Raw genomic sequence first — 25,676 nt, 5'->3', positions numbered from 1 at the left:
GGGTCCTTTAACGTCTATTGACATCGCACAGTACACAGGCCTCTAGCGTTTCAGCTCCACCGAAATACAACTGGCGCGGCCGGGATCGAACCCGCGTCTTTCGGGTCAGCAGCCAAGCACCATAACCACTGCACCAGCGGCTGTGGAGCGATTTTGCTTATAACTGTTCAGAGTTGGGCGAGTCACGGTGGATTCGCTCATGGCAACCTAGGCTGAAAAAAAATGCTTATATTGGTCTACCGCTGCTTTCTGCATATGATCGCTGGCTCTACACTCTAAAGTCTAATACGCCTATATGGGGGTAAAAAGGAAGGGAAGTGTCCTCTAGCGCACTGACTTTTCATAAAAGAATATGCAATAGAGGACAGTTTACTACCTTTTACTCATTTCTGTCTAGAGTGTACCATGTATGGTTTGGTTTATTGGGATTCAACGTCCCAAAGCGACTGAGGCTATGAGGGACGCCGTAGTGAAGGGCTCCGGAAACTTCCACCACGTGGGGTTCTTTAACGTGCACTGACATCGCACAGTACACGGGCCTCCAGAATTTCGCCTCCATCCAAACTCGACCGCCGCGGCCGGGATCGAACCCGCGTATTTCGGGTCAGCAGCCGAGCGCCGTAACCACTGAGCCATCGGAGCGGGTGCGTGTACCATGTTTAGAATTTCCCACAGAACAAACCAAATTGTAACTGAAACCGAGGCTGTCCTGCCGACGTAAGCGTCAGGCAAGCAAGCAGGCTGGGGAATTCTCACGAGTATACACATAAGCTTCATCTACAGTTCTCCCGTAAGTTTCACAGCACTCGGAGCGCAAATGACTGATTTCAGCTAAGTGCGACGGCGGTAACAGCCCACTGGTCCTAATGCATTATACAGGTACGGCAAGTTAATTACTTTTCGCGAAGCCATACGTGAGATCCTAATTGCCTCCTTCCAGGAACACCTCACGCGGAAACGCAATTCCTTTTTCCGTGTTAATTCCCTGGTACGCAGAAACGAGTTCCCTGCTAATTCCCTGGTACGCAGAACCCTACCCGTTTAATGCAGCTAGCCTCCGAAAATACTCCCAAAGATATTGCGTTGCCTCGCATTTCGAAATCCCCGAGCCGGCGATGACAGACTTCCATCAGTGTGTCATAGAAGTTCTTCAGTAGACAGCACTCGTTTTAGCCACGAGTCGAATGTGCTCGCGGGGCGAATTCGGGGCGATCGAGGTAGTTCTAGCTCACCAAACAGACTCAACTATAATGCCGGTGTAGTACAAAGTAAAAATAATGCGAATCAGTTGGGTCTATGGGGGGTTTAACGTCCCAAAGCGACTCATGCTATGAGGGACGCCGTAGTGAAGGGCTCCGGAAATTTCCATTAAATGGGGTTATTTAACATGCACTGACATCGCACAGTACACGGGCCTCTAGAATTTCGCCTCCATCGAAATCCGACCACCGCGGCCGGGATCGAACTCGTGTCTCTCGGGTCAGGAGCCAAGCACCACAACCACTGAGCCACCGCTGCGGCAAATCGATCCTCATGATGAAGAGACAAGCACCGCAATGAATTTGATTTACTTGAGTTGGATACCGGCTTTGATTAGACTAGACAGCGCAATGTTGCCCAATCGCGACACAAAATCTGCACGGATGCATGCCGGTTTAGGCATTCGTAAATAGTGCCATTCCTGTTTCAATTAAACGCCGAATGAACAAGCATATCTTCTTACGGGTGTTTCGAATCGAAGCGAATATTTTGTCACCAATTCATTAGAAATTCAGCTTCATCAAATATGCACATACGCGTTAAGGCCATGACTCGGCTCGCCTCACGTACACACTATAAACACGAATACACCTATATGGGTGTGAAAAGGGAGTAACCTGTCCTGTACGCACCCTCTATAAAAAGGAGTAGGTAGGAGTATAGTGTAGATAACCCCAAGGAACCTGAACCTTAACAGGCTCCTGAAACACGCGAACACATTTCGACTCCCCGGCGTAGTCAATGCTGGCGTGCTGAAAGGCACGCACAGGACGCTTTGACTCATCCCACGTACAGGCACCTAATCAGCGTCCAACCATGAGTCGCACTTCCGCGCCTCGTTGATTTCTCCTTCGTGAAGATATGCCCGTGAAAGCAGTCCACATCCTTTTGTTGTGTGTGTATCTTGCTAGGCAACCCGAGCCACTGGGACACTGCTTTTGATAGCGGAGAGGAAATCACGAAGGACATCAAACGAGCACCATGCAGAACATGTCGAGAATATTCCACAGCCTTTCACGGCCCGCGTAACACAGAGCAGACCCGCTTATAATCTGGACTTGAGCGTGGGCCAGACGGGGCCGGCGGTCGGAGTGCATACAGCTGCCTTTAAAAACAACGCAGGCTCCACTCATCTCGGCTTACTAAGGGAGATTATCTCCAATGGTCTACCACGGTCACGGCAGTAACTTCAAGTGCTGTGCCGGCTTTGCGGCGCAATATAAATCTAACAAATCAGACGCGGGTTCTCAGCGGTTTAGAGTAGTACGAACGGGGCGAACAGCGAGCAGCTGATAAGAAGCCTCGCAGCCACGCGTCGTGAAAGACGTCGGAGCGATAACTGCGTCGCAGAGATCTTTAGCGACTGTTTAAGTGTTATGGCCGCAACGAACTCTAAACTGTGTCATTTCAAGCTCCGCACGACGGAGATAACTGCGCTTTCGAGCTGTTTCAGTTGCAGCGCGCGCTGGCAGAGGCACGCCCCGGTTATCTCGGCTATCAATATAAACCGTCGGTTGCGAATTCACGCTTGTCCCGTTATCTCCGCCAGCCATTCTTCATCTACCGCGCTGTGTACTCCGAGAATGCGCTATCAACTGGCTCGACTTTCAGTGACGCCACTTTTTTTTGTTTTGAAGTCGGCATTTTAACGCGACCCAGCCCTGCTAATCAAGGCCCGGATAATGTACCTTTTCTATTCCGATTCCGTTTCAGCGGGGTTATTTCTTATCTTCGATGCTCACCATAGGCCGACAGCATGAAAAAAGCGCACACACACACATGAAAGTGCATTTCCTAATCTCCCGTCGCCAAAAAAAAAAAAAAAATGAGATTAATGCGGTCTTTCTAAAGGAAATTTGTGGCTCAAGAAAAAAAGGCCGCAGTGACTGAATTCGTGATCGTCGTGATTTGATGTCCAGGCTGAGAAGCTACGGGTTCCTCCTTCGTAACGGCGCTGATAGCTGGCCTCAGTGACCAGAACGGGCTAATATATGCAGACGTAAGAACACGTAAGACGCTACCACGAGTAACACACCGTGAGTGGTGCGTCAAAGAGCTCCTAAAACACTTCAGTTAAGAAAGGCTATGAGTGAAGATGCAGCAATATCACTGAATACAGTTAGCATGCAATGACAGACCCGTCGCCAAGTGAGATGCATAGTTTCGGTTTCTCTGACTATGTTTCCTCGAGACACACGATCCTTCAACGGCTTGTAAAGTTAGGTTCAGAAGTATTAATGTCTGGCTTCTTCAACGCGCTTAGAGTTTGTCTCCTGTCAAATTACTCGCCGTTGTAAATACATTTTCCTTACAGCTAAGCTTTGTTTTGTGTTACCGCGCTTCAAGGCATCGCCCCTCGTCGGTCATGCCGCAAAATAATAACTTGTCGTCTTTTTTTTTTTTTTATGGGGGAGGCAGGCGTCAGTTGCACCGCCATACCCACTCAACCGAACGACGAGACGACGCCCGAGTTGACAGGCCCGCGTTGTCGCTTACACAACCGAACGAGCATCTGCGTCAAATTCTGAACCGCGCTAGCCAGTCGAAGACGACAACGACACGAACTCGCGGAAAAAAGAAAGAGAAAGAAAACCGGAACACAACGGCATGCTTCCAAGCCAGCGAGCCTTGCATATGACTAACATTTAAAACAGGACAAGAGAAGAAAACTTTTCTGAGTAACAATAACACGGACACGCTTGAACGCCCGCGTCAAGCTCCGCTAAACAAGCGCGCTCAAAGCGGCGAAGAGCAGACGAGGGTCGAACGCGCATGCGCTGTCTTCTTCGCGATCGTGGAAAATTTTGCCGCAATCAACGTTTCTCGTGTCAGAGGCCATATTCTTTCCAAGCCTTTCTTTACAACCCGCTGCGACATTTTTTTTTTTTATTTTTATCCATGCTTCTTCTGAAAGGAAGTGCCGCCTCCGCGGGTCCGAATTAGGGGCGCTCTGCTCTCGGGCCACGCTCTCTACTCTGACAAAGAGACGCGAAAGATTTGTCTTCTGCTATTCTGTTCTCGCTTCTTCCTCTGAAATATCTTCCCCTTTGTCTATTTTGTCTTCCCATTTTTCTCGTGTAATACATTTTCCTTTCCTTCTTTCAAGATTTGAATTGGGGACAACTCCTTGAAACCTGCTGGCAGACAAATTCATTGATTTTTCTCAACTGTTTCTGTCTTGCTCTGTCCCCATTATTTTTCTAGAACCACTGACTCAGGAGCCTGCAGCTCCGCGCTACGAATACGGGCGAAATAAACCTCTGGGTGTTGTGTTAGATATCACAATACAGTTAATCCGTGTGCAACATCCTCGGAAAAACATTTCGAAAATTGAAACGTTGTAAGACACCGTTATGGAAATATTGGAAATAATGGTGCATTCTTTTTATATGTAGCAAAAGCTTTCTTTTAAAGTGTTTCCATCGACTGCATCGAAGAGCTAAGACTGCCGTAGTAAACCAATGGGGAACACTTTTGACGATATCAAAAACGTGAATAGAAAACAAAAATGCGAGAGTGCCGTCGGGTGATCTGCCGATATATTGATTGTTACTGTGAAATCTCACATTATATGAAAAAACTGCGTCCATAAACGGTTTCCAGCTCAAAATTGTTTTCTCCAGAATTGTTGGGTATGATCTTGCTAGTTAACATGATTCCCCTGTATTCTGACATCCTTGAACACTGGTATTTCTATGCCGCAAAAAGCTTCTCTTTACCTCAAAAAGCCTACTTTTAAAAATTATTGATCCACCTCCCCTGAAACGCCTTTTCGGAGGAGGGTCTGTGGTCTGTCAGGGTTTACTGTGAGCGAGGCAAACGATAGGCGCAATGTCATCGCGAGCTCCTCGAAAAAACCTAACATCGGGCGTGACCAGTGTTCAGCGCGTTATTACACTACAAGCTCCTAAGTTACCCATGCTATGCATGGCGTCCCAACTTTACTAACGACGAAGTACTTTTCCCTCTCCCCTCGCAACTTCGGGTGCTGAACAGCCAAACATAACTCCACTCAGACATCGTAGTGAAATCTGGCAGTACAGTCGACTGCGGCAGTTGTAATAATTTTTCCTCACTAACCATCCAGTGTTCTTCGGGTGACGTAGTTCATGACAAAAAAAAATGCAGGGGACACTTATACTCCGCCTTAAGGGTATGACGCGGCACCGTAGTGGGTTAATTCCCTTATATGCAGAATTGGTCATTCTCTACTTTGCATTAATAGATCTATGAGAGTCCTCATGCCCCTCCTGGCGCAGTGGAGTAAGCGATGCACCACTGCCCTCCGATGGCAGGTGCTGCCACCTGTGGGCCTTGTGCGGCCCCGGTTGCTCCTCTCGAGCGACCAATCATGAATTGCCACCTGCCACAGTCGGAGTTTGCTCACTATCCGGTGGGCAGGTTGTGACGACGTCCAAAGGTCACGTGACCTGGGTGGCCGCCTGCCTCTTTGTTTGCTTCTCTGGGGATTTTCGTCGATTTTTCGCTCACACTCAACGACGCGGATTTTCGTTATCGCGTTAAAAAGTGGCCCCGCACTTACGGAAGTCTAACGCGAAGTTTATTTATTTATTTAACACGATACTGTGCACCTTTTTGGTCCAAGCAGAGAGGGAAAAAGCAAATTACAAGAAATGGTTACAGTGCATTGGACAAATAGCAGCTTACGTGCAGGCGCGGACAAAAGTAAACGGAGCACGCAACTGTCTTCGGACATTTTTCACGCGTCACCTAATTGAAATTTCCAGCAGTGGTACGCGCATGGTGGTAGCGGAGGTTGGTGGGCTTTCCTGTAGACAAACAGTGTTTCTTCATTTCCAATGGAGAAGACGTGATTGCACTTTGAACGGAATAGCGTGCTCCGTTTACTTATGTCCGCGCCTGTACATACACATATGTTTAAAATTCATGCATGTAATATAAAAGCACTCCGAGATACATCTCCGTAAATCCTAAACTAATCACAAATGCAAGTTTCAAAAGGGCATTTTCAGTGGTTAAAAGACATTGGTAATGTTCTCTCTAAAGTTAGCAGCTAGTGCACAACTGGAATCTACACAGTAAAGTCGGCAGTCTGAAACTCCTCTAAGGTGGCAAGCCGACGGTAATGTCGTGAGGTCGTTTTGAAACCATGGTGCCGAAATTACTTTTGTGAACACTTGCTTGTTCAACCTCTGACTCGGAGGGTGATGTTAGTTGAAGAGTGTGCAAAGGGGCGACGATCATATACGTAAGCGCACATTCGAAATATTGAAACATAAATGTTTCGATACCAGAATGGGTCCACTTTTCAATTCAGTGAATTGTGAACAACGATCCCGCTAAGCCTCTGCACCGTAATTTACCTTATTTCGCATCCCTTAGCGTGTGGGTCACCGAGTGGAATGAACTGAATTGTACTGTGCCAAAGGAAGGCTTGAACCTTTAATCTGGCAAGCGGGCGTTTACCGTTACGAAAGTTTGGTTTGGTTTAGGTTTATGGCGCTTTAACGTCCCAAAGCGACTCAGGCTATGAGGGACGCAGTAGTGAAGGGCTCCGGAAATTTCGACCACCTGTGGTTCTTTAACGTGCACTGACATCGCACAGAACACGGGCCTCTAGAATTTCACCTCCATCGAAATTCGGCCGCCGTGGCCGGGATCGAACCCGCGTCTTTCTGGTCAGCAGCCGAGCGCCGTAACCACTGAGCCACCGCGGCGGGTCGTTAAGTGTTATTACTTGTTGAGTACTATAATCACTATGAAGTGAACCAGTATGCCGTGTCATTAGTCAATAAGTATTTCGAAGAAGCTGCGTAAAAAAAAAAAGAAAATATAAACATATCCGTTATCCACTGGGTAACAAAACTTTCTCCGCGTCAACAACAAAACGTGGTTCGCAGGGAATGAGTTTGCGCGGACCACCAGAGGAGGTCCAAAAGTACTTTGCAACTCATTATTTCAACATAAGCCCGGTCTTCTACAGGCATCGATGTAATTCAATTAACTGGACACTGAATCACGCTGCGCGTAGTGAAGGCTGTTACGCGGTAATTAGCGGCCTACCACTGTTCAGAGTTTCAGACTGGTGGCTGAGTACGTGAACGACAACGAGAAAACGGGCGCTGTTCCAACCCTCTGACAGTGCGCGATGAGCTTTCTGTGCGGGAAGGGGTAGAAGCGGGGAAGGGGGGGGGGGGGGGGGGAGGAAAGAGAACGCGCCAGAAGTGGGTTCACCCCCCCCCCCCCCCCCCCCGAAACGTTTCAAATTTTCCGTAACAAGTGACACGAACCATGCTCCCGTCGCCGACGCGCTCGCACTAAAAAGAAAAGAAAAAAAAAAACAGAAAAGAAAAGCACAGCCAGACACACTCCAGAGGGTTTATTTTCGGAGGTCTTTCACTGACTGCCCCATCCTAAAGATAAGGCGCCTTAAAATATGATATTTCTGCCAGTAGTAAAATCTGAGCAGTGCCAGGGAGCCCTCGGGATGCTGATTTTTTTTTTTTTTGTTCAGAACTGGCGCTTTGAAACATGACGCTTTTACGGGTAGCAAAATCTGAGCACAGCCAGGGAGCTCCCCGGATGCTGAGCTTTTTATTTTTAAATTTCGGAACTGCCCACCGCGGTGGCTCAGTGCTTGTTTAGTTTAGTTTATGGGGTTTAACGTCCCAAAGCGACTGAGGCTATGAGAGACGCCGTAGTGAAGGGCTCCGGAAATTTCGACCACCTGGGGTTCTTTAACGTGCACTGACATCGCACAGTACACGGGCCTCTAGAATTTCTCCTCCAAAGAAATTCCAGCCGCCGCGGCCGGGATCGAACCCGCGTCTTTCGGGTCAGCAGCCGAGCACCATAACCGCTGAGCCACCGCGGCGGCGGCTCAGTGCTTGTGGTGTTCCGCGGGTGAGTACACGAGGAAGCAGGTTCGACTCCCGATCATGGCGGTCGCATTTAATTGCAGGCGAAATAAAGAAGCGCCCATGTAATCGACTTCGGTTAACGCTAACGACCCAGTTGAGAAATTATTCTCTGAAACTCGTGAGCGATAACTCATCAATTATTTGTTGTAAAAGATGTGTAATATTTCAACCTAGTCTTGCGCGAACACCTCTTCGCTGCCTTGCAGCCTCTTCATAGTTTGGGATGAGCAAATAAGAAGATAAATATATTATAGGATTCCGTAAAATCTAGAAAAACCGCCTCTCTCATTTCAGTGAAAAAAACAAAAACGTCCGTGTGGAAAGAAATTAAAGAAAATGCCACTTCGTTTGCGCATCCGTCGTCAGACGTGCGTGAGATAAATGACACAAAATAATGGGGTGTCAGCATTTAGCATTTGGAATAAAGATCGTTTCCAATGCAGGCATCTCACTCCCACAAATGTTCTCGGTCTATTCGTTCTTTTTGGCATCAAAGGGCAACCGAACAAAAATTAAAAAAAAAATGTGCTACAGCTTGTTTTATATATAACCACAGTGCTAATCTCAGCCCATTCCGAGCAGTAATATTTCATGGAAATGTTCAAATGCTGGTTCGAACGTTATTAAAATAGAAATAATTTCAGCGCGAACAAGACGCCGGCAAAAACGAGGCACCCGGAATAAACAGGCGCTCGACCATCGCTACCGCAGCTACAGGCGATTACGGTTACTTGCCGCAAGCAAGAATCGTTCGCAAATGGCATACCGCGCGCTCCAGACCACCCTTGGAACGGCTAACTCTGAACAGTGTAATCCGGAACTGAGGACTGTAGTCGCGAACTCACTACCACGTTCACGAACTGCGCACCCTACACCCGACATCAATTCTGCACTGCTCTTCTGTGATAGCCTCATACGAGGCTACAGAATGCGAATATAAATCAAGCAAATAAAAGAATGTTCACTGCAACTCAGAACCACACACCCGAACCACGGCTACTAAACCACGAACTAAACATTGTACACCCATAATTAACATCTTACTCGTGTAATGAACACCGTACACTCTAAATGAACTCCTTAGTGACGAACTGAACACCGTACTTGCGAACAGAAGACTATACTCAGGGCGCAAGCACCGAGAGGGGACTCCGGGTCAGCGTCCTCCCCAGCGCACGCCACCTAGGGAATGCGAGCATTGCACCCACCTCCTGAAAGTCCGGCTCCCCCTCAGCGCCGAGGCGAGGGCGCTCCTCCAAGCCGGGACCGCGGCGAAGACGACGATGTCGTTCCGGCGATCCGCATCATCCCAGATGGACAGAGACGACAGTGCCGAGCATGCCGGTGACGACAGTCAGGATCGTCTCATCCACAGCAACTTCAGCGATACACTTGGTCTCGAACACGTGAAGCAAATGCACACCACGAACTTATCGGAGAAGTAGAGCCGGTAATTCTTCGAACCGCGCCGCAAACACACACAACACTCACCCGCGCACGCACTACACTACACCACTTCCAAGCTCTTCAAAGATCACTCACGCCAGAGCAGGGTAGACGGCAGGGGATTAGTCGAAACGCGGTGCCAGATCACTCGAAGCCGCGGAAGAAACCGTCGTCGTCGGGATCATCGGCACGAGGGCTCGAGGGGAGGCTATCGATCGGATGTTGCGGCAGCAAAAGACGTACTCGAAATGCTCGCGAAGCAAACGGACAACGAAACGACCCGGCGAGCGAGCGCCTCAGCATCGGAGTCGGGCCCGCTGGTGCGAGCGACGGCAGCAGGCGCTCTGCTGCAATCCGGCGTCTTTTTGACGCTGCGCTAGCACGCCGGCGCAGCGGCGGCGCGCCGGAGGATGATGGTGGGAGAGGGGAAAAGGTCGCCCTCTCTCGCTCCTTTCGTCCAGCAGAGCTGCCTTTGTTTTGCGCCGTTTCGCAAGCCACACTCCGCCGGAGCATCACTCTCGGCGGCTCGCCGCCGCGCACTTCGAGCGGGAGCACCGGGAGCCGGGTCGTTGCCGGAGCAGGCGAGGCGTGGCGCTGGCGTCGCCTGCAATGCGACTACGTCATCAGTGACGTAGGCTTTGCGCGTGGCGCCTCGCGACCCCAAGAGCGAGGGGAGGACACCGTTGTCACTCATTGGCGGGAGATGCGAATAGCGTCGTTCATACAAACTCGCTTTTTGTTGAAATGCAACAGACGACAAAGAAGGCAGTGGAGGTGTGTTTTTATCCAGTTAGAGGCCGATCCTCTAGTGTAGGCCATGCCGAACAAATGAATTAAAGCACGTGTAACGACAACAATACCTTCGAGCACGACTATATACAACCTCACCAGTGTAACGCCTTCCAGCGTAACAACTTTCAAGCTAATATCAGACACATTAGCCTCAAAACAAGGGCAATAAGGCAGTTGTTGGACTCAGCTGTAATGAGATGAATAACCAAGTACAAAAAAAAAACTCCACATTCAGCACAGTTTTCGCCTAAATATCAGGGACCTTGCATAGCAAACCCATCGCCTTTTTTTTTTTTTTGAACCTGAATTTTTTTATGGCACAGTTATGGAACAGCGCGGCGGCTGCGAAATCTTTGTACTAAACACCTCAAGGTTTTAGGCCCCAATGGGGAGGAAGAAATGGGCTTGGGCAGGGCATGTAATGTGAAGGAAAGATAACCGCTGGTCCTCAAGGGAAACGGAGTGGATTCCAAGAGAAGGCAAGCGTAGTAGGGGGCGGCAAAGAGCTATAGGTGGGCGGGTGAGATCAAGAAGTTTGCGGGAATACAATGGCCGCAGCCGGCAAACGACAGGGTTAATTGGAGAGACACGGGAGAGGATTTTGCCCTGCAGTGGGCGTAGCCAGGCTGCTTATGATGATGATGAACGTTTTCAATGAGAACATACAAAAGGCAGTATGTAAAATAGAATTTTGCCAGTGCTACTCAACGTGTAGTATGCTCGAGATCACGCCCTGAGCTCTTGTGCTACCTAGCGGTGCGGATACATGAGAGGACGCTCTGCAGCCTCTCAGGAGAGTTCCCATCTTGCATATTTTATGGTTTATGTGTGTTTAACGTCCCAAAGCGACCCAGGCTATGAGGGATGCCGTAGTGGAGGGCTCCGGAAATTTCGACCACCTGGGGTTGTTTAACGTGCACTGACATCGCAGAGTACACAGACCTCTAGAATTTAGCCTCTTGCATATTTTAGCTTTGAAACTATAACGTGCATAAAATGCATTTTTTTTGTTTAAATCACTTAAGGGTTGCGCGCGCCACTGTACACAAGTACCTGCGGCACTGCAGTAGTAGCTATGACCTCGAGTCGACGGCAGGCACAAGCTTTCTGTTCTCACGCGGCCTCTCTTGGTTTTTTGTCAGTATGCTTAATATGGCCATCTTCGAGAGGCGTGGGACGGGAGATCTGGCTTAGAGCCGAGAAAGAACTCCACATACTCGTCTAGCTGCTATGATGTACCGTGTTTGCCAAAAGTAACCGAGCAGCCCTCTGCTGTGGCTCAGTGGTTATGGTGCTCGGCTGCTGACCCGACAGACGCGGGTTCGACCCCGGCCGCGGCGGTCGAATTTCGATCGAGGCGGAATTCTAGAGGCCCGTGTACTGTGTGACGTTAGTGCACGTTAAAGAACCCCAGGTGGTCGAAATTTCCGGAGCCCTCCACTACGGCGTCTCGCATAGCCTGAGTCGCTTTGGGACGTTAAACCCCCATAAACCAAACCAAAAGTAACCGAGCAGCCCGCCGCGGTGGCTCAGTGGTTATGGTGCTCGGCTGCTGACCCGAAAGACGCGGGTTCGACCCCGGCCGCGGCGGTCGAATTTCGATGGAGGCGTAATTCTAGAGGCCCGTGTACTGTGTGACGTTAGTGCACGTTAAAGAACCCTAGGTAGTCGCAATTTCCGGAGCCCTTCACTACGGCGTCTCTCATAGCCTGAGTCACTTTGGCACGTTACACCCCATAAACCGAACCAAAAGTAACCGAGCAGCCCGCCGGCGGCCGGAGCGGGCTCTCATCCGAACGATGGCGCTGCTATCTTCAGCGCCGGCAGCTGCTCCCCAGTTCAGATTGTAAACTTTCTGACGTAAGCCTGCCCCCTCGCACCGTAAGACAGCCCTCCAAAGGTGCGAAATTGCTCGCCGCACATACTACCTGCTTACTACTACTTATCAAGCAAGGAAGAAGGGCGAGAGTGCGGGCTTACGTCACCAAGTTTACACTCGTAGCCGGGGAGCAGCGGCCAGCGTCGGGGACCGCAGCGCCACCGCTCAGCTGAGAGCCCGCTCCCGTCACGTCTGCTCGTTTACTTTTGGTAAAGATGGTACATGCCCAAGAATTATGGACAGAAGTGTTTTTCAACGGGGAAGAGTTTATGAGCGCAATTTTTATACGTTGTTGGGACTGGGTGTCCGAACCAGGAAACGGTCGAGGCGACGGTGAGTCAAATGACTTTTATGTACAGTATGTAAAAGGGCTTTTACATGATACAAGGGTAAAGAGCACCACGGGCTAGCACAAAGAAGAAGGGCGGCCCCGGAGGCGAGCGTAGCTCCGGCGTGATGGCTCTTCTGCTGCCCGTCTGCTGCGCGGGCTCAGCGCGGCTCCGTTTTTAAAGCCACCGCTGTCGGCTGCGGCAGCCAGCAGTTCAAATCCTCCAATCAGGTCACGGCACTGGCCACCGTTCAAATTAGACCAATGGTCGAGAGGTGACGGCCGGCGACGCGTCGGAGGAACCCGCACCGACGGAGAGGAGGGGAGGAGAAGGGTCCGTGTCGGCGCCGGCGTGGAGGGATGAGTCACGCTGCACGTCGCGACATGTCCGAGAGAGTCTGGGCCTGCTTTGAGCGAGGGCGGGCGCGCAGCGCTTGTTTCCAGAGAGGCCAGCCAGCGAAATGTGGGCGCCGGCACTACAGCACCACCGCCGCCAGACAATGCGCCACGAAGACGAGCTACTTCCGCGTGGCTCGGATGCGGGGCGCGCTCGTACGCCAGGCTCCTCCAAGTTCTCGTCCGGTGTTCAGCCGCAGGTAGCTCCAGGCTCCTTTCCGAGAACGGGACAGGATCACTGCTCCGCAGCTTTGTCGCCCAGGTGACTGGATCAGCTTCGCTCGGTCCTTCAGAAGAACTTGCTTCTCAGCATCGGTCGTTGATCGTTCTGCATGTTGCCAAGAACCGACCGACAACAGGCAACACCCAACACGAGCAAGTGCCCTCCGTCACCCGTCAAAACGCCAGACTTAAAGGTCATAAAAACTCCGCTAGCAATAGTTCTGTCCCCTTTTTGCTCCCTCTTCAACAAGAGACACATGTGGGATACCAGAACTCTTAAAATAATAAACTCAAACATAGTGTCAAACGCAAGCAACACAAGGAATGAAATGATTGTAAATTGGGTCCCTCGAGATCATTTGGGCAGGAAAACAATCGGATGAGGGCGCGAATGAGGACATCAATTTTTCCCCTATTTACGAGCGAACTTAACGCGACGTCACAAAATGTAAACCACGAGGAGGTCGAAGGTAGCCTTGCTCAGAGCGCACGGCTTAGTGCGTCTGCGTTCGCGTTTAACTTGCCTTTCTTGTAACGAACCACAACATTGTGCTGTTGGAGTATCATACTCCACCTCAGGAACCGGCCGCTCTTAGATGACATATTATTTAACCATGTTAGTGGGCAGTGGTCGGTTTCTACTACGAACTTGGAACCGGCGACGTAGCAGGCAAGCTTCTGAACAGCCCACACCAGGCAGGCGCATTCTTTTTCAGAAGTGCTGTACGCCTCTTCACGGCAAGTCAACTTACGGCTTAGATACAAAACTGGCCTTTCATTGCCTTCATCATCCTCTTGGCATAGCACAGCTCCCATGGCCCAATCACTGGCATCACATTGAATTATGAAGCCTTTTGAAAAATCAGGCGCCATTAGAACTGGCTCCTCGCTCAAGGCTTGTTTCAGTATTTGAAACTCGTCCTCTTTTTTTTGGTCCCATATCACCTTCACAGGTTCCGACTTTCGAAGCGCGTCTGTGAGAGGACTGGCCAGCGTCGAGTAGTTTTTTACATAATGCTGGTAATATCCAGCTAAGCCTAAAAAGGCCCTTATCTCGGTATTAGTGGTTGGCCGGGGGTAGTTTACGACAGCGGCTACTTTGATTTCTGACGGTCTACACCGGCCGCGCCCCACCACATGCCCTAGGTAAGTCACTTCGGCGCAACCTAGCTGGCATTTAGCAGGTTTGACTGTGAGGCCGGCATCTTTCAGCCCGCTCAGCACGACCCGTAAGTGATCTACATGTTCTTCCCATGTGTTAGAAAAGATGGCGACATCGTCTAGGTACGGGAGCGCGTACTCGGACAGACCATGGAGCACATGGCTCATTAGATTCGAGAAGCAATATGGCGCGTTTTTGAGTCCGAAACTCAACATGACTGGGCGGAGCGTTCCGAATGGGGAAACGAACGCGGCGTAGCGGCTGGCGCGCTCTGTAAGGGGGACATGCCAACAGCCTCGCACGAGGTCTAGCGTGGATATGTAATTCGACCTTGACACTGTCTCCACCCTTTCCTCAAGGTATGGTATTGGATACGTCTGATCCCGGGTTATCGCGTTTAGTCGCCGGTAATCAATGCACGGTCTGGGATCTTTTCCCGCTACTTGCACTAGTATCAAGGGCGATGTATAATCGCTCTCACTCGGTACTATGACTCCCAGGTCGCACATTCGCTTGATCTCACCTGCCATCATTTCTTTCTGCACGGGAGAATAGCGATACGGCTTACTACGGGTCGGTTCTTCACACGTTAGCTCGATATCGTGCTCAATTAGCGTCGTCCTTCCGGGACGATCCGAAAACACTTTTTCGAACTCAGAAACAATCATTCTCAAGTCTTCCTTCTGGGCTTGGCTTATGATAGATTTTGTTTGGCCTTCTACTTAGTTTAACTTCGTAGTTCGTATCAGAAAGTTTCTATACCACGCTCGCTGGCCCCTCCCACTGGACCTCAAGCTTATTTTTCTTAGACGGTCGCAGTATCACTACCTGACTGCCCACTTCGAAAGTACGCTTCTTTGCTGACTTGTCGTAGTACTCTTTTGACAATTCTTGCGCAGCCTTCATGTTGCTCTCGACAAGATCTTTCGTTTTCCCGATCCTTTGAAGTAGGTTAAGGACGTACGTGACCACGTTTGGGTCTTCCTCATCGCCTTCCCACGACTCTCGAAGCATGCGCAGCGGTGTTCTTAAGCTCCGGCCGTACACAAGCTCCGCAGGGCTGAAGTCTGTGCTCTCGTGGGGAGCGGATCGTAAAGCGAACTTAGCTGCAGGCACGCAGGCTTCCCAATCGCGTTTGCGCTCAAAGCAAAGAGCTCGCAATATTCTTCTGAGCACCGAGTGCATACGCTCTACTGGGTTCGACTGCGGGTGATGGATCGAGCTGTGTACGACCTTGATACCGCACCTTTCGAAAAAGGTAGAGGTTAGGCAGCTGGTAAAGACACTGCCATTGTCACAATTTCCGAAGGAAATCCGACACGAGCGAAAATTGAGAGAAGGGCGTCCACGACCTGAGGAGAATTGAGCTCCTTGAGAGGTATCGCTTCAGGAAACTTTGTCGCGACACACAGAGCAGTCAGAATATACCGACAACCGTTCTTGGACTCGGGCAGTGGCCCTACAATGTCAATTACCAACCGGAGGAATGGTTCGGTTATGATTGGCACCAGTTTCATGGGCGCCTTCCACTTGTCGGTAGACTTGCCTACTCTCCGGCAAGTGTCGCAAGAGCGCACAAAGCCTTCAATGTCCTTCCAGCAATGAGGCCAGTAATACTCTTGGGCGAGCCTAGCTTTGGTCTTTTTCACGCCGAGGTGCCCTGCCCACGCGTTTTCGTGCGCCAGGTTCAAAAGCTGACGGCGATACTTTTGTGGGATCAACAGCTGTTCGTACCTGCGACCACGGGCGTCAGCGTAATTTCGGTACCACAAGCCGGACTTTTGATGAAATGAAACATTCTTTTTCTTTGTTCCTCCTTTATCTTTATCCAGCAAAGCTATTATCGAGCTATCTTCCTGCTGTTCCCGGACGAGCGTCGCTCTGTCAACCTGAGTTAGCTCGTGCCAACTGTCGGAAACTGGGCTCAATGTGGAATTAGCCTCGCTCAGTGGCGTCGCCGTAACCTTCTCGTTGCCACTATCGTTGAAACTGTTTTCAGTTTCGTTAGCAGCGAGTTCTCCGCTTCCCCGAGAGTCCTCGATCTGAGGTTCCACCGACACCGTATCTAGGCTACAATGCTCATCTGGTTCCCTAAGCGGTGTTTCCCTCTCCGGTGCAAGGTCAAGTTTCTGCGAAAGCTTCCGCGCTTGAGATCGTGTAAGGGCCATGCATGCCACGCCGGCAAAGAACGATTTGCCTTTATCACTCAGAAGCTGCTCTGAGCTGTTCGAAAAGAGGTAAGGAAAATGCTCAGGGAGGGCGGCAGACACGGCCGCCTTGGTGTTAAGCTGACCAAAAGGGCCCTCAATGATCACTGTAGCGATCGGTAAGCAAGCACATTGCTCCTCGGCTACTTGCCGTATCCACGCGCATTCTCCTGTAAAATCATTCGGAGAAACTAAGGACGGGTGGACAACGTCCATAGTTGCCGCTGAGTCACGAAGGGCTTTGCACATCTTACCGTTCACACTGATCTCCTGCATATATGGTTCTAACAACCGCATATTCTTATCTGTCTCCCGAATCGTTCCAAAAGCAACCTTTTGTCTACAGTTTGCCGCGATATGCCCTTCCTTTTTGCAGTGGTAGCATGTCAACGGCCTCCGTGACTCTAACGCACGTGCGGCATCAGCGCGCTGCTTAGGAGCATCGTCAGATTTCCTTAACTCCTTTTGTTCTTCGCCTACAGCTTCCTTTAAAGCGGACGCATCTTTTCGAAAATCGCGACGCGCGAACGGTTTCCTTCCAACAGGCTTCCTTAGAGAAACATCCTTTGTTTCCGCCTTTTCGATGCGTAATGCCCTGCTGCGCAAGTGTCGGCGAATGTAGTATTCTTCAGCCAGCTCTGCTGCCTTGTTGAGCTTAACCTCAGTAAGCCTACCCTGCAGCAAGAGCCTTACATCGTCCTGGATGCAGCGGTAGAATTTTGCTCCAGCACAATGCACTCTACCACCTTATCACGATCGTCATAAACTTCCTCGCCCTTGATCCATTCAGCTAGGTCGGCTTTCAGCTTAAACGCGAAGCCGATGTGCGACTCACTGCCTTTTTTCGCGTACCGGAACCTTTGCCGGAATGCCTCAGGTGACAGCTTATATTTCCTCAACAGGGCCTCTTTGACCTCATCGTAACTCTCGAACGCCTCCTTCGGCAAATACGTTATCACGTCAGATGCTTCCCCGGGAAGCAGAGCTAGCAAAATCTGTGGCCACAGTTCTCGCTCAATGACATTCCTCTCACAGACATGCTCAAATTTCAATAGATACTTTGTCATGTCCTCGGCGATTACGAACGGCGGCAGTTGGTCTCGCATTCTTTGGCCGTTAGTCTGCACTGTCATTGAAGCTACGCTAGGCGCCGGCGAGCTTCGCAGCAACTCCAACTCTTTTAATTTTCTAATCTCTCGGCGGTCCTGTCGCTCTGCCTCTTCGCGCTCACGCTCACGGCGTTCATTGATCGCAGCCAAGACCTCATTGGCTTCTTCAGCCGTTACGCCCTCCTTCCGCATGATCTCGAGAATTTCATGCTTTCGTTTCGCACGGCCTAAGGTAAGGCCTAGCTCTTCACAAATTTCGACGAGTTCCTTCACTTTAAGGTTCTCCATCGCGCACAATACTCTCCTGCAGCTTGCCCTTTTAGATTTCCCTTGCGGTTCACTACCATAGCGCTACTAGCATGACACGCGCAAGAAATTCTTTCCAAAACGCCTCGTTTACTCCCTCAGCACCAGCTTTCGTTTCAAAGCCCTCCGACTTGGCTCGAAACAGCAAAGCTCTCTACAGTGCTACACACACAGCCCTACTCTAGACTACAATCACGTGTGCTAGAGTAGTCTGGCGAATTGAGGGGAAAACATCAGGCACTCACCGCGCCGAGGTAGCTGACGCCGGTCGATCCCGCAGCTGCCATCCACTGTTGGGACTGGGTGTCCGAGCCAGGAAACGGTTGAGGCGACGGTGAGTCAAATGACTTTTATGTACAGTATGTACAAGGGCTTTTACATGATACAAGGGTCAAGAGCACCACGGGCTAGCACAAAGAAGAAGGGAGGCCCCGGCGGCGAGCGTAGCTCCGGCGTGATGGCTCTTCTGCTGCCCGTCTGCTGCGCGGGCTCAGCGCGGCTCCGTTTTTAAAGCCACCGCTGTCGGTTGCGGCAGCCAGCAGTTCAAATCCTCCAATCAGGTCACGGCACTGGCCACCGTTCAAATTAGACCAATGGTCGAGAGGTGACGGCCGGCGACGCGTCGGAGGAACCCGCACCGACGGAGAGGAGGGGAGGAGAAGGGTCCGTGTCGGCGCCGGCGTGGCGGGATGAGTCACGCTGCACGTCGCGACATGTCCGAGAGAGTGTGGGCCTGCTTTGAGCGAGGGCGGGCGCGCAGCGCTTGTTTCCAGAGAGGCCAGCCAGCGAAATGTGGGCGCCGGCACTACAACGTATTGTAAGATTTCACTATAACAATCAATATGTCCTCAGATTTCCCGTCGGCCCGCTTGAATTTTTTTGCCATTAACGTTTTTGCTATCGAGAAAAGCCTTCCAATCGGTTTTGAGTGGCAGTCTAACTTCTCGATGCGAGCGATGGAAGCGACATAAGAGAAATATTTTGCTACATCTCTGAAGAATAGACCATTGCCTTCAATATTTCCACAACACTATCTTACAGGTTTCCAAATTTTCGTCCAAGAATGTTGGACATGTTCGCTCGAGAATGCAAGAGCAAATGGAATGTGGACCATGCTCAGATGTGTGTGTGTGTGTGTGCGTGCGTGCGCGCGCGTGTGTGTGTCCCCGTGTATGTGCGTGTGTGTGTGTGTGCGTGTGTGTGTGTGCGCGTGCGTGTGTGTGTGTGTGCGGGTGCAGGTGCGCCTGATTGTGTGTGTGTGTTGTGTGTGTGTGTGTGCGTGCTACTTTTACAGCGACTTCTTAAGAGCATGTTTCCTTGTTTTTGCAGCGTCGGTGTTGGCCTCGGTGTCGTCGGGTAACCCTACACCACGTTGATTGGGCAACATGCAGTGGCCTCACGCATGACGTCACCGCAACGCTCCACGCTGATTGGTACGCGTGCAGTGCCGTCACGCATGACGCCATTCTAACGACCCGTAACAACGCACGGCGCTGAGAAGTCCGAACTCAGTGACGCGGAAAGTGGCACCATAATGACGTCACGCGCGTGGATATGCGTGTGTTTGTTTTCTGCGTTGGGTTTTACGGCCATCATGCGCCAAGTTCAAGGTATAGGAAAAGTTTTCTCCAGAATTTTATAGAAATGTGAAAAAAATCTCTGCCTCTCCCATAACCGAGAGTACAGTAAGCATGAAATGTTTACGGGCATAACACATTGGTTGTAGATGGTAGTAGTCAAAATCTTGAAATGGGTCTAGTGTTCAACACACCACACATACTGTGCACTGGACCATGTGGACTCAATCGTTTCCTGTGAGTGTCTGGGGAATCTCTTCCGCTCTGCCTCGTCATCTGTATCCGGTTTCTGTTTGCCTTTCATCTTTGTAATCGTTGTTTTCGTTCCTTTGTTATTTGTACTATTTTGCCTATGTGACACTGCTGACGTCACCACTGGATTACGTCACACATAACTGATGACGAAGTAATGACAAATCACTAATTAGTGACTGATTACTGATTAATGACTCCATACTAATTAACTGCTAATTAATGACGCTTAAAGGGGTCACGCCAGCAAATTTTCAGGCCCACACTGTTAATGGCATGTTGTTGCTTGCGCATTCCGCATCAGCTGTACAAAATCTTAGCGCATTTCATGCGGTACGTAATTAGTAGATGTATTTTTAGAAATAGGAAAGCGAGCGGCTTTTGCTCGAGCACCACACTGGCGAGCGCTCATGTCGTGACGTCACAAGAGCAGGGAATCGGTTGCTCCTGCCTGTTTTCCCGTAGAGGTTGTCCTTGTCGCAAGCTATAGCGTTTGATCATTGCTCTTGTTCTTGCATGGAGAGCGGGAAAAAAATTGGCAGAGGCTTAGCTTGGTTAAGCTCGGAAAATGCGAAAGCAATACTCGCTTGGCTGCGCCTTAGTTTGCAGAGGTGATCCGCCGTGTCTACCGCCGCTCTGCGCCGACGGCACGAGCGGGAGCTCTGTTTATACAACTGGTATGACGTCACTCCGACCGCAGCGCCCCTAGCGGGAGAAGGGAGAGGCGCATCGCCCGCCGTGTCTACCGCCGCTCTCCGCCGACGGCACGAGTTGGGGCCCTCCTCTTTCACAGATGGTATGACGTCACTCCGACTGCAGCGCCCCTAGCGGAGAAACGAGTGGCTCACCGCCCGCCGTGTCTACCGCCGCTCTCCGCCGACGGCACGAGTTGGGGTCCTGGTTTTCTCAGCCGGTGTGACGTCACACCCGAGGTCAAGGAAAGGGTCAAACGTGTCCACCGCCGCGCTACGCTGAAGGCTCAAACTGCGAGCAGTATTGCTTTCGCAATGAAAGGAAGCCTTCGAGCACTGTGACGGGCAGAATTCCACCCCACTGCCCGTGCGTAGCTGTCGGATGCCGGAGCGAGAAAAGTGCGGCCAGCACTATGTCCTTCTTCACCCTTATAAATATGATCTACAGACAGTCTATAGACTTCTTATTGACTCTATTGACTTCCTATAGACATTGTTTTTTGTCTAGTCATAGTCTATAGACAGTCTATTGACAGAAGTCTACTAAAAGTGTATGGCCATAAATCTATAGATTGTCTATAAACTGTCTATGGAATTTGTATCGCCTATGAACTGTTCTCTAGGATTTGTCTACAGACAGTCTATAGACTTTATAGAAAGAAGTCTATAGACACTCTATAGACCGTTTAAAATTTTCTTTGTAAGGGCAGGTTCCCGAGGGAGCCGTTGAAAAGGAAAGCTTGGGAACAGTGTGTGGGCTGGAAAGGTTGGGCCGCGTCGAAGGCATCGTTGTTGTGTTCAGAGCACTTCCCGGCTGACTGTTATGAGGCCGAGGCGCACCTTATGAGTCAGTTAGGCATTCCAAAAAAGCGTCGACTGCGTGCGGATGCAACTCCGACAGTGTTTGCTCATCGGCCGATACATCAAGCAAAGCGGCGCGGCGCCTTCGAGAAACGTGAGAGAAAAGAGGCAAGTGCAGTACATTTTCTTGTCTGCGATGTGCGGGTTATGCATGGCTCAGGGTCAGGGAATATTTCCTCGTTCTTTAGCCGCCGCGGTGGCTCAGTGATTACGGCGCTCGGCCGCGGCGGTCGAATTTCGATGGAAGGCGAAACTGTAGAGGCCCGTGTACTGAGCGATGTCAGTGCACGTTAAAAAAACCCAGGTGGTCGAAATTTTCAGAGCCCTTCACTACGGCGTCTCTCATAGCTTGAATAATTGCTTATTGTGTGGAACAGGAAACGGAGATGATGGCAAAAGGAGAGCGGGCTGCTTATGCAAGAGAAACCGATTTTTTTTTCTCCTGCAGCTGATAAAAGCATATTGATATATGGCCAGCTCGTCGCTTATTATTTTTCTTTCTTTGGTAGTTGCTGCTATGGTAGAATCTGAGAGCTTGGGGTACAGTAGGGTACACTCAGCGACTGGGTCGGTACAGTTGGATTTTGCGCGCACGCCAACGCTCAGTAGCGAGTACATGGTCACGATACGATCGCGAGAGCCTGGTCTTTATTTCTGAGCGCCCAGAGCGAGATCAGTATTATGTCGACTTTTTGCTACAGCGGTCTCTACTCATATTTTCTTGATGTGCGCAAATTATATCACCACGAGGGTGCTGAAGCCAATGTGCCTTTTTTGCCAGCATTAGCAATGGCAGGGTTTTATGTGGGTGCTTTGGAAGCCCTGTGTTAATAGTTCACATTTCTGAGGAGAGCGCGATTTGTGACGAAATACATGCGCTCACAGATTCAAACTTCAAAGTTCATTTTCTCCACAGATTATTGATGCTCTGCTGGTGGTGGTGGTGAAAACTTTATTTACAACTGGGCAGTTTGGGACACACAGGTCCGTGGGCCCCCGCACGGCCCCACTGCACTCAAACGTTCATGTCCCGGAGGCTCATGACGCTGGCAGCCCGGCCTACGGCGATGGCTTGCTTGGCCGGGTCCTCGGAGCGCAGTAGGGCCTCCCAAGCCTCCCAAATGGTAAGGTGCTCCAGGCCCCGCGGGGGAGGATCCGCCGGGCAGAGGAAAAGGATGTGGTGAGAGTGGCTTTTGGGTGGTGGCAGAGGATACAGGAGGGGTTTGTGAAGACTTTGTTATAGCACGAGCGTATATAAGGAGAGGGTAAAGTGCGTGTTTGGAGCCGCCTCCAAAGTGTCTGATGATAATGGTCGAGGGAGGGATGGGGTGGAGGGTAGAGCCGACGCTCGGCTGTGCAGGCCTGCGTCATTTCACTGATAGATTCCAGCACTGTTCACACTGAAGAAGGGCCATCTAGGAGCTCTTCCCAACCAGCTAAAACTGACAGCGTGGAATTTTCTGATGAAGGCAGTGCAAGAACATTTCAAGGGGAGTCAGACATGGTTGAGTGCTGCAGTAGTGTGCAGCACTGCTTGCCAGTTGCCGAGTCCTGCGGCACTGGCAAGCCAGGGGTACAGCAGTGCCGTAAATTTGTCCACGTAGCCTTGAGAGCATCCTGCCGCAGCACTGGTACCCAGACAACACCAAAAGTAGTGACCTCAAGTAAGTGTTATGGAATCAATTTATGGAAAAGCTTCTTATTTCATGAGGCTGCTGAATTTAATTTTTAACACTGAACTTACATTTGCTTTGTTATATGAGTACTATTGTCTTCTATTTACTCCCTCTGATAGGAGCTTTGTTATCTTATATTGCATACAATTTTAACTTAGTATTGTTTGACTAATTTCTTGTAGTAGTAAAAACAACATGTAGGGGAGAAGTTTGAAACGTAAATATATTTGAGAGCATCTGCTGCATTTATTCTGGTGGTAGTTGCATTAGCAAGGCCTGTGGGAAAGTTGCATGTTTAGGAAAAACTGTCAAGGTGTTGCTGCCATTGCGAGTTGTCACACCACTTGTGTTTCTGGGAAAATGGGTCAACATGAGAGGCAAATCATTGCACAAAGTCGGGGCCCAAGGAGATGATCACAATGTCTAACAATTGTATTTCAGGCACCCAGACAGTGGGAGAATTTTGTGATAAGCGGGACAGCTCCATCCAAACTGACGATGAATGCTTGGATGAGCACTTCGTGTGGCACTCAACACCAAAAAAAAAAATCAAAGTGTTTCAGATATTGAGCACATTATTGAAGATGCGGACCTTACCTATGAGCCGTCCATAACTGACTCAAGTACAACGTAAGAGCATCTGACGAATTGCATGTTTTGGCTGATTTGCAGCAGCGGCAGTAACTCCTTGATATTAGCCCTACTGCTCACATTTTAGATGACAGACTGGACTCATTTCCTGTCATCTCCTTCTCCACTGTGTTCTAGTCACGTCTGGCCACCTTACACTCTTTCATTGCCAGATACTCGTTGTGACAAAGGGCATATTCTTTCTTTTTTTGCTCTGATTAGTACTTGTGTTAATTGCAATGCACCGATGTAATGTACCGGCCCCCTGATGCTGTCATCTTGCCTTGATAGTTATTATGCCTAGTTAAAGAAAAATAATTTTATGTAAACTCACTGATATTAGGAGCTGATGCTACATTATACATGAATCTTTCTTCCAGGAGTCTTGACTCCGCGAGTCTACAGGACCATCGAAGATAGGCTGCTTGAGCTGTTCCAGCGGTGCTGTGTTTGCCTCCAAAGAACAAAAACAAAAGTCGAAGTTTCTGGCTCGGCTATTGTAATTACAGTGACCTGCAGTGATGCTCCCTCCTTTTGTTAGCAGAGCCAGCCAACCATTGAAGCTCATTCAGCTGGAAATGTTCTGTTGGCTAAGAGCATCCTGTCCACAGGCCTCAGCCCAGCAAAGGGACTTTACATGCTGTAGGTGTGGCTACAATTTGCGAAAGGACCTTTTTTCGCTATCAGAGCAACTTCTTGCTGCCATCTGTCATGAAGGTATTGTTGTAATGTTTCCCTTTTCCGTTTTAGTCCCCTGCAGTTCCACTGTAGGATGGTAAACATAGACTCTCATGCCCATACGCCGCAAGTAATAGCCCTCCAAGAAGTGAATATAGAGGCTAAGATCCGAGGATATTTAACACATCAAACAAATCCCTCGGCATCCATCTTGGTCCACAAATCATGCACGGCAACCACTGCAGACCTTAATCTAGACACCGACATTGAATATACCTTCATAAAGCTACTACCACAGCACAGAATTAGCATGGGCACCTACATACTCAATATATATAGTCGCCCCAAACAGCACCACGTAGCCTTTGACGCGATTTTTCTAAAAGCACTAAGAGAAGCCCAAAAAGCTCCACTAGATATAGTTAGCAACTTTAATGCTTCTAGCCCCCTGTGGGGCTACCCGAGAGAAGACGCGAAAGGCAGAAAACTAGCATCCGCCAACGCTGACATGGCTTTGACCCTACTCACGGACCCGCAGCACCCGACGCGAGTCGGCACCAGCATAACACGGGATACTTCCCCCGACATCACGCTCGTCCACAATGCCCGCAACTATGAGTGGCTCAATACGGGAAAAACGCTGGGCAGTGACCACTACGTGCTGCAGACTATCTTCGAAAGTAACAAGAACAGCAAACCACGAGGGCAAGCCAAAATTACAGACTGGTAAACATTCAGGAAGGACACCAAACTAGCAACATCGGAACAAATAACCAGTTACGAAGATTGGTCGGCCTCCATTCTCGACCTCAAAGAAAAGTTCACAAAATCCCTCGCCACCACGGAGGACCATCCAGCTGTTGACAACCACCTCCTACATCTTTGGGAAGGCAGACATGGTCTTATAAAACTGTGGCAAAAACAAAGGACCAATCGTAAACTCAGAATTCGGATCGCCAAGCTTACTATCTAAGCGGAACAATACGCATGGGACCTCGCTCGCACCAATTGGCTAACAAAGTGCGAATCCCTCAAAGGCCGCCTAGACACCAAGGCCACAAGTGATCGCCTGATTTCGTTGGCAGGCCCATACCATATGGTACAGGTCCGCCTTCTCCCCGCAGAATTTGCATTGTGAGCCAAATGATTCCAGGTATGTGACATGTAGTCTTCGTGGGTGGTTGTAAGTGTTGGTCTGTAGCTTTCGGAGGTGTTGTTCTTCCCCTTTATCTAGTGTCTTAGCCGGCGGAGGGCAGACTTGACGGGATAATCTTAAGTGCTGAAGTATGTCGTTGTAAGTT

The 25,676-nt window shown here is 50.0% G+C and overlaps 1 protein-coding gene across 1 annotated transcript in view; it reads right to left on the bottom strand.

The window, feature by feature from the left end:
- Positions 1 to 10,132, bottom strand: part of LOC149346861 (uncharacterized) — a 146,729-nt gene extending 136,597 nt beyond the window's left edge. The window contains exon 1 of the mRNA XM_089586701.1: positions 9,371 to 10,132. The gene's annotated coding sequence lies outside the window, so the exon portion shown is untranslated. The remainder of the gene's footprint in view (positions 1 to 9,370) is intronic.
- Positions 10,133 to 25,676: the final 15,544 nt, after the last annotated feature.

Source organism: Amblyomma mixtum, chromosome 4, assembly GCF_055824585.1.
Source record: "Amblyomma mixtum isolate Tamu chromosome 4, ASM5582458v1, whole genome shotgun sequence".
In the NCBI taxonomy this organism is placed as follows: domain Eukaryota; kingdom Metazoa; phylum Arthropoda; class Arachnida; order Ixodida; family Ixodidae; genus Amblyomma; species Amblyomma mixtum.
Note: the sequence above shows the minus strand (reverse complement) of the source record. Positions and strands in the feature narration are given on the sequence as shown.